The following is a 17,663-nucleotide window of genomic DNA, read 5'->3' on the forward strand; positions in this document are numbered from 1 at the left end:
ATAGAACACTCGTATTACATGAAATGCAAATGGATGCTCTGCAATTAAATGTAGAAGTAGAAAGTGGCAATTTAATATTTCATTAATTACTTTATGAAGAAACAAAGTATCAGTTTTTTGTGGGTGTGTGTGTGTCTGACGAGTACGGTATGATGTTATATTCAGAGCTCATGATAATTTCACTACTTAACCTACGTAGCTCAGACACTATGACGAACAATAGCTAAAAAGAGATTGAGAGTGTCTACCTTGGAAAGATGTGTGAGACCGGCTAAAAGCCAAATCGGCGAATAGTATTCCAGTACATGAGGATCAAGGCCTTGCAGCAAGTAACTTAACGCTATCACATTTTGAATTTCTCTAAATTCGCATATTCTTTTCTGTAATAACAATAGTATGTTCACTGAAAGTTAGCTGGTGATCAATCATAACACAATGATCATTACAGTAAATTATTCTTAAATTACGCCCTTACAGAAGCTTGTTGAAATGAACCATGTTAAGAATATTTAGCCTTAGTTTAATCTTCCACGATTATGTACCGAGGGTAAAAGAGACAGTGATGATATGGTCACGTATCATAAGTGACCACTCTACCAATGAACTATTGCGGTCCCTAGATCTTACATTTTATTAGTAATATCTTAAGAGGAGACAAACATGAAGATCTAGAAGATTTGCACTCTCTTGGAACAGAAGGCTACCCAAAGGACGGTAATAGTAAAGCAAGTGTTTGAAGTTAATATCTACGCAAGTATAAAGTAACAATTTTTTATTTATTAAAAAAATGCTTAGTAGTGAAAAATGAAAATATATGTTTAACGTCGAGGATTACGACCTTTATATCAAAGGAGACAGATGATTAATTGAAATGAATAATTATGAAATTAATCTCTTTTGCTCTCCCACCGGAAATCGAACCCCGGACAACGTACAACAAAGCCACACACATTAGCCACTAGACCAGTGTGGAGGGCTTTGTTACTTTTCGCAGGCGGACCCCTATTACGGCAAACAATTAACTGTTAGTAAATTGCTAATATTACACGACCAACGTGTAACTTGAGATAACAATACATTCATTTACGACGTGAACTCGTAAGCAAGCTACTTTTTCTTCTCATTGCCCTCCCCGCTGGTCTAGTGGGTAGCACGTAGTACCGGGATTTACTGTTGGCGGGAGACTACAAAAAATTAATTTCACGATCATTCACTTTCATCAAGCATTCGTTCCTTTAGCCTAAAAGACATAACCATGGGACCGCGTTACGCTATAAAATTTAATTCACTTTTCTGCCTTGTCATTGTGAATTATACTATTTAATAAATACATAAAAAAGACAGAAAGAGCTACTTGCCTGGTGGGATGATCCCACTCGAATCTCTCCTTGGGTTGACGCCAGCCTGTAAAAATTAAAACAAAATGCAGACTGCAAGAACGGTACTTATGACGCTGTCAGTTGGATCTCAACAGAGGAAACCTGCAACACAAAAAGCGAAGAATATATTTCATTCAAATGATACCGATTTTATCTGTTGCACTGCCTTCGAACAAGGATGATCACACATCTAATTTTTATTTCTTTCAATATTTTGATTATTACATTTTATAAACGAAGATACGAAAGAGTACCAAACCATCGCACCATGATGAACACCTAATCACGAACTAATTTCCCACACAATACCATAGCTTACTTAAGAATGAAATAATGTATGTCCATAAATGTAAGATTTTCAGGTGTGTACCTTTCAATAAGGAAAGTTTAAATTTATTATTTCAGATGGATCGTCATAACATATCTTGATACTTCATATTTGAAATCTTTATTTCTGACTTTCGAAACTTTATAATCAACAACTTTTTTCAATTCCACAACAAAATAACATAATCACAATAATAGCTTTGTTTATGAAATTCATATATTACAGTTTCTTATTACGTAACGCTTGTAACTTCTTAAGCAAAGCAAGCTTGTGAGTGTCCATAAATGCTCGTATCTTCAAGGATAAACACCTGAACTTCTGAAGAGAGATCTCACCCGAAGCTTTAGCTTTTTAATGTAAGATTTCCATGATATCATAATGCACAATTTCTACTAGAATAATAAAAATAAATAGAAGTTCTCATCAGCCAAGACAATATCTATGCCAGTCCATCTGATAAACTCGAAATTCCTTTTCCGAGTTTCGCAAAGCCACATTATTTAACACCAAATCATTTCACACATCGATCACGACTGATTAAAACAGTGTAAAAAGGAATAACACGCAAGAAATCATCATTCCCGCACGCCGAACTTCATTTGCACTCAAATTCTTGTCAGTAATGATTCCTTACTCATATATGCTAAAATAGTTTATTATTTAATGATTCTAACTCTTTAAAGGTTTGACTAAAACTGAAGCCTTCGGTGGAGGGGACAGCTCCAATTCTACAATATTTTCAGGATTTTTTTTTTTTTTTTTTTTTTTTTTTTTTTTTTACTTTGGCCTCCGAACTTCTTGTAAAGAAAGTTTTAACCCTTTTTGCCTTATCTTAAAAATAATGTCAAATTAGACTTCGGATTACTGCTGCAGATTGCGGTCTCGAAATATTATATATATATATATATACACACACACACACGAAGAAATGAAGAGAAACAGACGAAATGTCAGCATAAAAAAAAAAAAAGGAATAAACGTCATTAATGTACGGTGAGTAATTATTGAGAAAAACGCAATTAAATAGTGGAGTATATGAATTTGTAGTATTAGGTAAAGAGGCAACAGTGCGTAATATGACTGTTTCAAATCCATTGTCTCAGTAACTAACCTAGGACGTATTTGCTGCAATAATGAAGGGATAAAAAGTGTACAGCGGAAGGAAATCTCATTTTCGAAGTTGCATCTTAACCAAATGTAGTTAAGAATTAATTCATGAATGCAGCTTGATGTGCCTGAAATGGGACAATACTTTGATGTCGAAAAGTCACTCTTTGATTATTCCTGAAGGAACTATGAAATAACCCAACACACAAGACATGTACTTTTATGCCGCATGAAGTCTTTTCCACCATCTTCTTTTATGCGTATGCCTACTGTCCCTAACGCGTCTTCTCCCTACGGACGCATCCTCGCATTATTGTGCGGGCCCTTCTCCTGCCTGACTTGGATTAGATAGCATTCATGTTTTCTAGTGTTCATCTAGCACAAGTTGGTTTGCGATTTTAAGCTGGTTCATTATTTACGCACTGTATTTTTTATACCATATATTCAGAAGCTGTAATCATCCCTCCTTAAGTGAATCTACATTTATTAACGCAACTCATCCCTTAACCCTTTCGAAACGAATGACCCACATGTCGCGTCAGATGCCACATGAAGTCTTTTCCACCATCCTCTTTTAAGCGTATGCCTACTGACCCTAACGCGCTTTCTCCCAACGGACGCATCCTCGCGTTACTGTGCGCGCCCTTCTCCTGCTTGACTTCGTTCGATAGCATTCATGCTTTTTAGTAACCATCTAGCACAAGTTGCTTTGTGATTTTAAGCTGGTTTGTTATTTATGTACTGTACTTTTTATACCATATATTCAGAAGCTGTATTCATCCCTCCTTAAGTGAATCTACATTTATTAACGCAACTCATCCCTTAACCCTTTCGAAGCGAATGACCTACACGTCGCGTCATAAAGTATTACAATCAACTGAAACAGCTATCTACTTCACTCAAACTTGTTTGAAAAAAGTAGCGAAAGAAAAGTAATTTGTACACGTGTTCGCGTCGGGTGGGCGATTACGTCACACTTAATTGTGTGCTGTATATTCCAAAGTGATTTGGAAGATCTTTCAAGTCACTCATGCTGCTGGATATACCTAATGACGGAGGTCTGTCTACTTTCGGAAATTAGATGACTTGATTGGCATGCAGGCCACATGTTCAGTCATCCATGATCTAGTTTTGAGACTGACCGAGGAGCTGAAAAGTGTTGCTTGTTTCAGAGCGATTATTTATAACTAATTCCGAAAAGACTGGTTGCAAAAAGTGGTGAAAATTTGTGTGTGCATGGGTTCATAAGCATAGATACAAAAAAAAAAAAAAAAAAAAAAAAAAAAAAAAAAAAAAAAATTGAACATATTGCCCCTCTTTCCCCATCCTAGGCATATGTTGACTTTGTTTGGGGAGAAAAAAAAAATCAGCGAAGTGATAAACTATTCGTTGTGAAGGATGTATTAGTACTCGCTAGAAGGAACTTTCATTCTTGTCTTTGTTAGTGTAGAGAATTTTGTGACAGAAAGAATTCTACTTTTCTCGTGTGGTGTTTGTGGACCTTCCTAGCACGAAAAAAGGTTTCTTTTTTTGTAAAAATTGTTTGTTAGGTCGTTGATCAGATTTTTTTTTTTCTAATTATTTATTGTTTGACGTGGTGTGGTATTTTATATCAAGGACTGAATGGTTGTTCTCTGATTTGATAGTGCAATAGTATCTTTCCAAAATTAAAAAATTGCTTATCTTTCTCCATCCGCCATTCGAGATGCGCTGCAATCTTTTGACAGATGAAGAGGCTGAAATGGATGAAGAATTTTATTGTGAACTTGACGATGGCGCAGAGGAGATAGAGCAGGAAGATGCTAGCGGTGTTGAAAGTGAGAAAGGCAATGATGCGTAAGTGCATATGTCTGACTGATAAAGTAGAAATAAGCCCGCTCAACCATCAACAAATACGCACGCCCCTCACCCTACGGATTGGTTAATCAGGGTAACTGGAATTTCTTGACTCCAATCGCAACCCTCTTTTCATGGTACATGCGAACTCAAGAAACGCTCTCTCTTTCGGCAAGATGTAAGACCAACCTGATCTGTTCTTCAATCTGTTTACCATGAGGCAGTATGAGAGCCCAATATCCGTAGAAGAACTGTGAGCCTTTCTCGCAGTGTACTTATCATGCTGAAAAGGACGCTACTCAAAATCAAAATCAACTCAACTCAATGTACATCTGTCGATGAGGTTATTGTACAAAGGAAGGCTTGCATGCAATCAGTATATTCCAAAGTGATTTGGAAGATATTCCAAGTCACTCATGCTGCTGGATATACCTAATGACGGAGGTCTGTCTACTTTCGGAAATTATATGACTTGATTGGCATGCATGCCACATGTTCAGTCACCCATGATCTAGTTTTGAGACTGGCCGAAGAGCTGAAAAGTGTTGGTCATAAAATCTTTATTGACAATTATTTTTAAGTTTGCCTCCCCTCTGTAACTAACTACAGTCATCGGGAATCCGGGACTGTGGGACAGTCAGCTGTAGGCAGAAGGGAATGCAGTAACTTCAGTCCCAAGCAATTGAGACTAAAGTGAGGCGACGTTGTATCCTTCCAGAAAGGTGAACTGTCCGCCATGTGCTGGAAGGATAAGGGGGAGATCTACATGCTGATGAATATGCACCCATCACAAGCTAGGGGAAACTATCGCGTTCACTTAGCAATTATCTCAAACCGATGATAACTCAGGACTATAGCAAGTGCATGGGATATGTTGGCAATGCTGATCAGATGTGCAGTTTTAAAGGTATGAAAAGGAGGACGATGAAATAAACAACCAAATTCTCCCTCCATTTGCTCGACGTCGTAGTCGTCAATTGTTTCATAATGAGCTATGGGATGAAGAAAAGATTTAAACACAATCTATTTCCGAAAGACCAGTTGTATCAGTTGGTGGAATTTGGGAAAGTTTAGAGTGAATGTCCGTCTCAGCTGAGGATGGGGAGCTAGCTGGAGCAGGTCGCTTCCCGCTCTTGCTCAACAAGTCTCCTGAAGATGCAAGATTGTTATGTGAAGGGGGAAAGAAAAGATTTGCAGTTGATGTGCATGCAATGCCAGGCGGTTGTATGTTACGGAGATGCCACGTGCTGGAAAGAATTTCATAAGAAAGCATTGTAAGGCAAATATATTTTTTACAAGTGCAACATCTATGTTTTATGTCTTACGAAATTTCGCACATTCGAATAGGATTGGAATGTCTAACTTCCTTACTTTAAATTTTGCCTTACCTTGTGATCAAATCTACTGTTTCACTTGCTCCTCTTATTATGTGGGAATGTTTTGTTGTCTAGTGAATATGCAATTCGAGAAGGTCTTTTTTTTTTTTATTATTTATTTATTACCAGTTTGCATTTTGTCAATTTGTTCGTGTCATAAGAAATTCAATATAAAGATCAGATTTGTGTTTATTCATCGACCTGTATTATTTCCGTCACTCTACACAGAATGTTTTGATTCCAGGTTAATATGTACATCGAGAGGGTGTGTTTTGTCTTGGTTGAAATGAATTGTTAGCACACCTCTACTATAACTTATGGTTTTAAGCATTGTGATTGGTTGGCGCAGTATTGTTGTTGTACGATACATGTGAAGTGTTGCGCATGTGCTGACTATTAGCGCTACTCGGTCAGGGATACAGTTAGCATGTGGTTTTTCTTTTAGAGCTTATCCCAAGTGGATGATATAATATTGTGAATCACATTTTAACGCATGTATTAATTTATTCGTAATGCGCATGAGCTGCAATTGGATATTTGAATACTGAAATAGTGGTATTTTAGTTGTATGTTTGAAAGGAAAATGATAAAAATGAAAATAATTAGGATTACGTCATTGCCGCGTTACAACTTTTTGCATTGCACTACCTGGAAATATTTAGTTTCTTTCTATTGCATTACTTGAGCGGACGGTTCTACCAAATTTTGATACATTTCAGGTTAGGTTAGAGCTTTGTATTTCTTTTAGCAGGGCATGCACTAAATGAGGAGATCCATTACTACTTGCAGATTGATTTCAGGAGGGCTAAGGATAAATATAGTGCGGAAGTATGGCATAGAAAATGAACCAACTTGTGCTGGGTGGCCACTAAAAAGCACGATCCAAAAGTCAGAACAGGAACGCAGCAGGAGGGCCCGAGTGGTAGCGATGGGATGCGTCTGTAGGAAGCAAGCGCGTTGGCGACGAGAATTATACGCATAAACTAGGATAGTGGAAGACCACATCCAAACATACAATACTTCTACTATCACTCAAAATTCATTTCAATATGTCGCGTACTGACAGTAATTACTTATACTCACTCTCTCATTCCTTCACGAAAAATGATTTACATCGTATTTTTCCGTAAATATTCCATTTGGTAGAACAATCTGCTTGAGTGAACCTCTTTCTATTTTTAATTTTGGAGATTTTCTTTGAGAAATATAATTAAATTATCATTGTTTGAGATAAACATCCGAAATTTTATTTATTTTAACGGAATGCCAACTAACGTACTCTATCCCAGCATTCCGCTAAAGAAAGTAGATAGGGCCTAAATAAATCTGTTGCTGCCAAATTAACATTTAACATAGTTTAGCCTACATATCTGGAACAGTTTGTAATATCTGTAAAGTCGCAAATCTCAACTGAAAGGCTCATTTATTTCATCACATAAGACAACAAAGGAATCATTTATTTTTGCCTAAGTATGAATTATTGAAGTAACATGCAAGGTCATCGTTCTTTAAGTCACAAACTTCTGATCAATGAACAGAGTATATAGCTATTATCACAACTCTTAATAGAAAACAAATGGCATGCATATTAAGATCACGATTAGCAGTAAATCTTCACTATAAACATTTTTTTTAAAAAAACTAACTTTTAACGCGTCAGAAAATCATGGTGTTAGGTAATTTCCATTTTTACTACATTAAATACCTGCATCAGAGGACTGTTCGCTAAATGGTTAGCAGAAGGGGTCCAGAAGTACAGTACGTAAAAAATGCAAAATTTACGGAAGAAATGGAAGATGCAAGTACTTAGGTGTGAGATAACCTAACCAAATCTAACCTAATATTAACAGAAATAAGCTAAATTCTATTATTTTTTCGAAAATTATGCTGGATTCCTACACTAATATAATTTAACAAACTAACTTAACCTTAACTAACTTGAAATGAACAGAAACTTCCGAAATTGTAACACTTTCCTGAAAAAATAGCTGAACCCCTTCTGCTAAACACTGTCCGACTTCAGTAATCAAATCATCTGCAGTATGGAAACCTGAGTAAGCAGAAGAGTGAAAAAAGACGAGCACAGATTACTGGGTATAAGGCATAAGGGTGGGCACTGACTTGTGTTTACTACGATTCCCAAGTGAATTAACGAAAATAGTATGTTTTAATGCATATACAAGTCACAACACTTCTCTCGCACAATTACATGATAATTACGCTTCAATGATCTCTCTTCCTTATTATTTTAACCACAGATAAGTCTTTTGCATAAACACGGTACTCAAGACATTTGTTCTCGTTTGTGAACAAATAATTTTATCCCAAATTTTCCGTACACTGGCATACCTATTCTTATATTACAAAATAAACAACAGCGTATTTTATGTTTTTGAAAACCTAAACATTCGTATCTGTTATTCTTTTTACATCTACTAACAATCTACGCCAAATGACGTCGCAAAATACACATAAAACATCAGGTCTATTCTTACAATCTCTAACCAGTTCTACTCCGAAAATGTAAATATGCTTTACGTGTTTTGTTACTTTCTACTCAAATGAAATTTACTACATAAAAAGTTGCATTACATGCCATTTTTCAAAATGTACGCCTTTCTTCCGTTAATGTATATATTTACACTTCCCACAAATACCTTTTAGAAAAATAATGGCATCTTCCCACCCAACAAATTAATATAAACGTAAACTCACTAGAGACGATTGGGGTGTTAACTACGCTTGAACCAATACAAAGAGATTCCTATGCGCTTGATTTACTTACCTTTGACTAGTCCTTATTCACAACGCTACTTAAAATACATATATCACACACTTCTAAAATTGACTACTTTAAAACAATTCCTTGAACGAATCCACACACTTATAATACATGGATGCAGTCCTGCTGCATGTAACAAATTGGTTTAACATCTCACAGTCACCTCATTTCCTCGATCCACAGCCACACTAATGACACAAATTAATGGGTTTAAATTAACAAATACTCCGCTAGATGTCTCACTTTGCGGCGTGGAATTTGTCATCAAATGGCGAATTAACTACAAGAATCCCCATTTGTTTTCAAAAGCTTAAACAACTTTAAACATAACTTCTGTCACATACGCCATTTTGATTCCAATTGTCGGCACGCTTGCACAAAAGCATCATTTTGTGAACTAAAAGATGGGAAAGATTTCAAATATTTGCATCATCATTTTGTAAGGCATTTGGTTTACCATCATACAGGATATTTCTAAAGGTCATCGACAAGGTTTGGGAGATGATTCTTGACAAGATAAGACAAAAAGTAAAGACCGACCAGGTGGTAAAAAAGCTTCCTTTCACCATTATAATAGTCAAAAATTTATCGAAAAAAAAAACACGTAACTCGAGAAGAAAATGATGCTTGAAACCGGGTAGAAAGGAATGTCGTAGTTTTCATGTACCTTCTTGTCATAGTTTCCGTTGATGCACAATTGTGTATTATACCGGGACAACGCAAGAATAACCCCAAAGAAACTGGAAAATTCTGGGATATCTTATCAAGAATTGAATGAAAAAACAAACAACAAAGAAGTAAGTTTTTTCAACGAATAAAAATTATAGTACAAACATGGTTGAAATTAGAAGAACGTTGTTAGAATTTGAAAGAAAGAAAAAAATACACATTTTTGATAGATCTATGGAGTCATTCCACATCAATCTTCGCAAAATTTAGTGAGCTGCAACGCAACCCGAAAGCCTGAACAAGCAATTGTAAGTGCAATAGCGATTATCGCAAAGTAAAAAGCTTAATTTGCATTGCGTTGACTCAAACCCGTACAGAAGAGGCCCCTTAGTTTGCAACAATCCAGAAATCCAAGGAACTGTCATTCCGATCAGTAGTATTATTTCAGAATTTACCAGTTGTAGAGGGGTAATATTGTCCATCAACATAAAAGTTTCATGATTTTCAATGGTATACAATTTGTTATAAGCCACATGTTTCTTAAACTCAGAGGATAAAAAGTGCATGATTTGTCGGATGAAAAATATTGAAGTATGTACCTGGTACATAGTGGTTCACAGTTTTTGAAGGTATAGTGTTATATACACGAATAATACCACAAACTTTCCTAATCTGTTCATTCTTACATATTTTTAATTTAGAATCTAGCCTTGATGTGTTTCCGTTTCTGAACTAATGCTCTATTAAACTTTGCATTAACATACAGGCTTTACCCTCTTTATTTCATTTGTTTCCTGACTATTTTCCCCGCTTATTCTTGACGTTCCCCAACTCATGTTTTATAGCCGCGTTCAGTTTGCAGTGCCCCCCTCCTACCTTTTGTGCTGTAATACGTTTGCGATGCCCTGAACTATGTAAAGAATAAGAATCATTCAACGTTCCTTAATCAATTTCTTCAGTATTTAAAATACTTTTCACTGTATATTTTTAAGTGATGACTCAATAAAGCCGTCAATACAGCTTAGCTCACTAGTGTTGATTACGTAGGTCTTTTAGAATTTACCTTAAAAAGTCCGCTAAATGCTATGAACATAGATGAAGATAGGGTAGGTAGTATCCCCAATGTAGCCATTGGTGATATAACCCTCAAAAAAAGACCCGCTCGGGAGAGTAGTGCTCCCGGAAGTACATTTCTTCGCGCGCTATTCTAGCCAGTTGTTTTAAGTTGGTCACAAAATTTATATCATGGAGTACAAGGGGAACAAAACGAGCCCAGCGGGGCTTCTAACCTGTTCCTACTACTACTACTACTACTACTATTTATCTGCACAAAAGTAAGTAAATCACTTTTTTGAGTATTATTTTCATATTTTAATTAAAAAGTGTTATAAAGTAAAAAAAAATCCTCGGGCCGGGTTTGAACTCACGCCAAAAGAGATTTTCGTTACATATAGCGCTAGCCCACTCGGCTACGAAGACAAACAGGAGCAAATGTTTGATTTCTGCTATTTGAATGCAATGTGGCAAGAAATGGATAACTCCAACCAATCAGAACTGTGTTTTTCGTTCCTACTTCCGGGAGCATTATTTTCCTGAGCTAGTCCTCTCAAAAGTGCCTGCCTTTTGTATACGATAAAAATCCATCAATTTTTCTCTTTTTGATTAAACAGGAAATGACGTTCTTAGACCCATTATAGTTAAAGCTTACCATAACAATTCAGTTTTACTTGAAACAGTAAATTTAACATAAATAGTGTATAAAATGATGTAAGTAACATATTCAATATGAGGTCTATTTGACTGTGTTTAGCTATACTTTAAACAACGTCCAATAGCTCATTTTTAAAAGCAATATTAATTAATTAATTTGCTTGTTATCAATAAAACCAACAAAGATAATGTCCATGCAAAAAAAAAAAAAAAAAAACTACAGCACAGAAAAATTAATCCGCCTTATGCAGTATTAGAATCATACTAAAGGCTGACTACGGCAGGAAACATATTTAGTCGAACTCTTTAGTATGTCATTAATCGCACGTCAGAACGACTCTGCATAAAGCCCAATCCGTATAAGAATTATAATCTGGAGCCCATATTTTACTGGATATGTTGCAAATATTTAAATTTAGGCTTCTTTCACATTATCCGACGATTTGCCAGATCCGTTTCCGGCAGTTTGCCGGATCAGAAGTGTACCCTTTCATATTATCCGGCGCTCTGCCGTGGATAAAAAATATGCGAGCAGAGTTGCTGTGCAACTGAAGAAACAAAACCTTGTGACTCTTGTCGTGTTGTGGTAGTTGCAATGGACAGATGCAAAATGTGTCTTCTACTCGCCTTGTTAAGACAGAAAAAAAATAGTCAGAGACACATATGGGTTCACCCTCTTTTAGAGAAGTGGTAACTTGAAGGATGTTTTTTTATACTGTTTCCACAATCGATAGCCATGAGCAAAATATCGGCCAGGTTCTGGATATTTAAAGTACGACCCCGGTATTCACCTGTCGTGATTGGGAAAACCAAGATAAAGTCCTTTCAGGATAGTCGGTGGTTGAGATCTATCCCAGAATCCAGTGGCGGATCTAGAAGGTAAAAACTGGGGATAGGGCTGCCAGATCCCAGACTATGAGAAATATATCATGAGTTTACTGTAAAGTTTCAAAAATATATAAATAATAGTTTAAATTATTTTCGTCACCCTGAGAACTGGGGGGCCTTGGCCCCTCGTCCCCGGGCTAGATCCGCCACTACCAGAATCCCAAGTCAACACAACCACTGAGCCCAAGGCAGATCTGTAGGTATTATATTATTATTATTATTATTATTATTATTATTATTATTATTATTATTATTATTATTATTATTATTATTATTATTATTATTATTATTATTATTATTATTATTATAGTATTTCGGTTTTATTCTTTTGTTTTAGGCCTTCCGACTATTGACTCAACTCTCTTCAAAGTACTGCTCTAGTCCCTGTATTCAAAGGACTATTCAAGAAATTACAACCAGAAAAGTGTTAAAGATAATTATAAATATATAAAGTACGGTATATTTATCAAATATCACATCATGAATTCTCTCTTGCTTTCAGAAATTACATAAAAGTATTATTACTAAATAAATAATATTGCTGAAATATTTGATAGTATATATTTCAATTTTGGGGCACCACAAATTTATAGAATTACAAGCTCATTTGCCCAGTGCTACCTGAACATTTATTTCATAATCTTCTATTACATAGAAAAATATAATTTATGTTGATTTGGACTCTTTAAATCAACGACCTATGGATTCGACACTTCGGTAGTATCGGTCGTTTTCGATTATTTTTACATGTGATCTTTTCCCATATATTGTATGTAAAAAGTTTGGTTAAATTACTCCAGGTGTACTGGGCTAGAACATAACCACATACACAAACACGCTCCACACACACACACACACACACATATACACACACACACATACACACACACACACACTCCATATTGTCGCAGCCACTCTCTACTCTTTCCTTGCAACACTTGCTTAGGGATGCATTCGAGTCGAGTCGAGTCGAGATTTAAGCCTGTCTCGACTCGTCTCGAGAAAATGTTGTCTCGACTCGTGTCTCGACTCGAAAATATGTTTCTGTCTCGACTCGACAGTCTCTGTCTCGACTCGACTCGAATTCGAGTCGAGACGTCTCGAAATTCGAGTCGAGACAAAATATACGAGTTAAAATATACGCACACATCAGCCAGACCATCATGACTACCTACCTAATTGTCAGTATGTCGACTTTTGGCATGGATAAAAACGGCGACACGTCTTGGCATACACGCAATGATCCTTGATAGGTCGCTGGAGAGAGCTGGCACCACATGTGCTCACTCAGGTCACCTAATTCCCGTAAATTCCGGGAAGGGGGGCGATGTGTTCTGACGTCACGTTCAATCACATCCCACAAGGGACATCACTCAAATGTCCGGCTCCAATTTCAATGAAACTTTTTTTTGCTGATAGAAGGCATGTATGCATCATTACTTGTGAAGACAAATTTTTGCCATGGTGCATGTTTTCTATTTTTTTTAAATTGACTTTTAAGAGTTGTGATGTGGTTATTAGAGATTACTACAGAAGTCCCTTACTACCCTTTGTAAACGGAGCGTTTATGAAGAAAAGTGAAGAAAAACCATGTGGATACATATAAGTCCTGGGGGGAAGTCGTATGGTAGATGTGACCTTGATGGCAGCCATCTTGTAATCCGCCATTTTGAATTAAGGTCAAGTTTTCAAAATGGGGATAGGGTAATATGATACATAATTTCGGGCTAGAATTTAATTAGGAAAACAATGGTGAGGTTAGTTTTAAGATACATCCATTTCGTGGAAAGTTACAGGCATATTAATTGTTTTTACTTACTATGTGCTTAAGTCCCTTCTTACTTTCGTCTCAAGACCTGTAAATCGATCGCAACGGCAGAGCCCGGTTTCGCACTAGTGTTTAGAAATCTTTAAACTCACTTGAGGCAATATTTGTGGATTATTGTATTGTATTTTGCCTTTAATTAAATTTGAACCCACTTCATGATCTTGTGTAAAGTATCACTAAAAGAGAATTTCTGTTTTTATGGAGAACGTAAGCATAGCAATTATAAAAAGTGAGTAAGATGCGTATGTATTTATAAGAAAGTTTATTTTACGAGTCTTTTGTGGTTCCGCCAACCTATTCTTTAGTTTTTTTTTTTTAAATACTCATATCTCATAAATAAAAGAGCTATTATAAAATCTCTTACCACTATTCTTTAATACTTATAAAATTTTATTTATTGTAAAAGCACTGGCGAGATATTTCTTATCGCCCACTAAAATTATGGTGGAGCTCCTTCGTGGCTAACGGTTAGCATACTTGCCTTTGGCGTGGGAAACCTGGGCTTGATTCCCGGTGGGAGTTCATGTGGTTCGGATTCCACGTTAATCAGTAGGTCCACGTCTCACATAGCCTCGCTGCTGAACGGGACGTTAAACTCAGAATCAATTCAACTCAAAATTATGGTTTTGACTTTATTATGATGTCATTAGTTTAAACGCCCAACTGCCCAGTAATTATAAACATTGACTACACTATAAAATTGTAATTTGTGACGACTAAAATATCAGAAATTAAAGATTATTCTTTGGGTTTTGGAACATTTTGAAAAACGTGAAAAACTGGTACTGCACTGATACAACACACCTTTTGGATTTGTCATTGTGTAAAGTGATACAAACTTAAGAAGAATTACAACTTTATGAAATTGTATTAGGACTTATTATTTAGAAATAAACACCAAATAAGTGTAATTGAATTGTTTACAAAACTAATCATGATGAGAAAACTCTTGAATACTATTATACAAACAATTATTCTCTTTTGTTTAACACTGTAATGTAGGGTATAAAGATCCAATCGTCAGAGAAATAAATATAATAATAATTGTGTTTGAACATAATTCACGGTCGTTTTCTACAATTCTAAAACACGATTGTCTAGTTTATTCAGCATTGTTTATTAAAAGAATACTTAAGAGCCTGACCCTAAATGATGTCTGTCCGACCTAATCTTCAAGCCTGATTACGGCCATGGGTGTCAATATGTTTCTCATACTAAAAGAATAAGCCTTCAATTTAATTGATTTAATTGGTTTTTTTTAAAAATGAAATGAAATCTTTGAGTTTAACGTCCCAGGATTATGTCTGTTAGGCTAAGGGAGATAATGATTAAAGTAAGTGAATGATGATGGAAGAATTGTTGGAATGAAATTGTGGGAGGAAACGGGAGTATCCCGAGAAAACCCAGAGCACGATGTTGTCCACTACAAAACTACTTTGCCGGGAATCGAACCACAGCCCCACGCACCAGAGGTAAGCGCTCTACCACTGAGCCATAGTGCTCCATCTAATTTGTTTAGATAATAAACTAAGTAGTAACAAAGACTATCCACTGGTTATTTACTAAGTAGTATTTTGTGCTCGCAAATATGATGTACGCAAATGTTACCACCAGGTCTCAAAGGGTTAAACATGCATTTCGCGGTCTGCAACCCGATTTCCAATAGTGATTCTGGACAAACATTCATCTACCAAGAGATAGAAACACGCAATGAACCCAGGAACATTGTCGAACATGATCGTTTTGGTGTACAGGTGTTCTTGTGTGTGCGATTAAAAAAAGAAAGAAAGAAAAGAAAAGAAAATGAGTTCGTGGCTTCTATTGCTACTAGTGTCGCATTTAAAATAACATATAGTAAATAACTATTAGTCTTGTAATCTTTTCTTTAACTGTAAAAATTTGAACTGCCCGGTAAGTTTGTCTAGGGTAATTAACAAGCACAGAGTAGTACATACCACATGTTTAAGGAAACTTTGATAAATAAAGCATTTCCACAGTCCATACAGGATATTTTGGTGCTTAAGAATGGTGCTCTGATTTGAGAAGAATTTCCTTTAACTGCCATGAAATAAAAGACCAACTTTTCAGTCCGGAGAAGAAGTCGCCTACTTAAGCCTTCATGAAACTATAACTTCAAATCGATTTTCTTTAACGCAGCTAAGCTGTGCTTCAATCATGAGTGAGCAGAACATGTGTTTTCTTACATCATACTCCCTCACATCTAAAAGACAATTTCAATAATTAGAAAGCTGTCTGGCCTAAAGTCCTAAACATGGAATGGTCTATAAACAGACTCTCCATCAAAAAGGCTAATTCTGTTACTTATAGGATTGAGTTGGTTGAATATAAGAAAATTCCTCTCACCAGAGAAGTGAAGTGCCTTCAGCAGAATCTTCGTCTGTGGTTAGGTTCGCATCGAGAACTAGTCCAGTATTCTATAAGTTCACACTCAGTTGAATACAGTCAGACTGTGGTTAAAAAACAGTCTTTGAACCTCGTAAACAAGCATCCTTCTTGCTCACAATTCAAATAAGGCTCTCACTCTAAAATCCCTACGACTTGCTCCGTTACTATGGAAACCAGGTATTGCTAGCAATTCTAAATATACGTGGAAATGTCAATATTCATAAAAAGACACTGTCTCCCGTGAAAATGTTAGATGTTCCCTACAAAGAAATAACATAAGAGTAATCTATTTCTCTATCCGGGGAATGATTTACCTTGCCTTAACTAGAAACAAGTCGAACTGACTCAAAGTAGTTCTGAATTCCACTCATATACTCAGAAATAACTTATTTCAACAGATATGCTGCCTGCTTCAAAGTTTGTTATAGAGAATACTGCTCCAACTCGAGTTGTATATCTGATATATCCCAGATAATCCATTATTCTCGAAGAGAAACCTTTAAGTCAGGGTTGCCACTCTTGAGACAATCGATGATGCCAAACACGGGCCTGAATTACCATATATTTTTCTAAATTATGCCAGATTCTTTACTAATATTTCCACACTAGTTTTAAAGACCAACCACCACTTATTTTCATTAAGAGGAGCTAACTGTATTCATGTACTTGTATTAAAGAAATAACATGACTCTTTCATATATATATTCAATTTTTGTTTAAAGGTATTTGAATGACTTAAATTTATATTTGTACGTTTTTAGTTCATATCCGTATCAAATACCAAGTTTATGATGAATCAACTACGCAAAGTAGGATCCAAAAACGTTCATTGCAATTTGTTCCATTCTTCAGTCGAACCAGGAACTGAAACATAAAGAGTGACATTTTCTTTTTAAAGATACTTTGTCCAGCTAAGTATTGTGAAGGTTTATGTCAGTAGAAGGAATTGCATTCCATTATACAAGCGCAATTTCACAATTTTATGTACACATTACTAAATATCGAACACCCTTGTCCATATGATTAGCGTACGCGTCTTTGGTGCGGGAGACCTAGGTTCGATTTCCGATGGGAACTCCTGTGGTTCTGAACCCACGTTAATTTGTAAGTTCACGTCTCATATAGCCTTGATGCTGAAAGGGACACTAAATTCTAATCTAACACTAAATACAAATATTTAAAGAAAAATGATGACGCACCAAGATGACGTGAATTTGGCTATCAAATCCATTTTGTGTTTTCAGTTATTTTCTAGTAGTATTTTTTCTAGGGATCCTTTCAAAAGACAGTGATGCAAATTTCGTAACTGCGAATTCCTGTTAGAAGCCATGAAATTATCCGATTAGATGCAAAA

General features: G+C 36.0%; 1 protein-coding gene across 7 annotated transcripts in view; it reads right to left on the minus strand.

The window, feature by feature from the left end:
- Positions 1 to 9,103, minus strand: part of Gug (arginine-glutamic acid dipeptide repeats grunge) — a 102,880-nt gene extending 93,777 nt beyond the window's left edge. For 2 of the 7 annotated variants that reach the window (XM_081739839.1, XM_081739835.1), the window contains exons 1-2: positions 8,812 to 9,103; positions 1,359 to 1,481 (exon numbers count right to left, since the gene is read on the minus strand). The gene's annotated coding sequence lies outside the window, so the exon portion shown is untranslated. The remainder of the gene's footprint in view (positions 1 to 1,358; positions 1,482 to 8,811) is intronic. The other 5 variants (XM_081739837.1, XM_081739838.1, XM_081739841.1 and 2 more) reach the window with 5 other exon arrangements.
- Positions 9,104 to 17,663: the final 8,560 nt, after the last annotated feature.

Source organism: Thermobia domestica, chromosome 15 (genome assembly GCF_964235325.1).
Source record: "Thermobia domestica chromosome 15, izTheDome1.hap1.1, whole genome shotgun sequence".
NCBI classification, from domain to species: Eukaryota; Metazoa; Arthropoda; class Insecta; order Zygentoma; family Lepismatidae; genus Thermobia; species Thermobia domestica.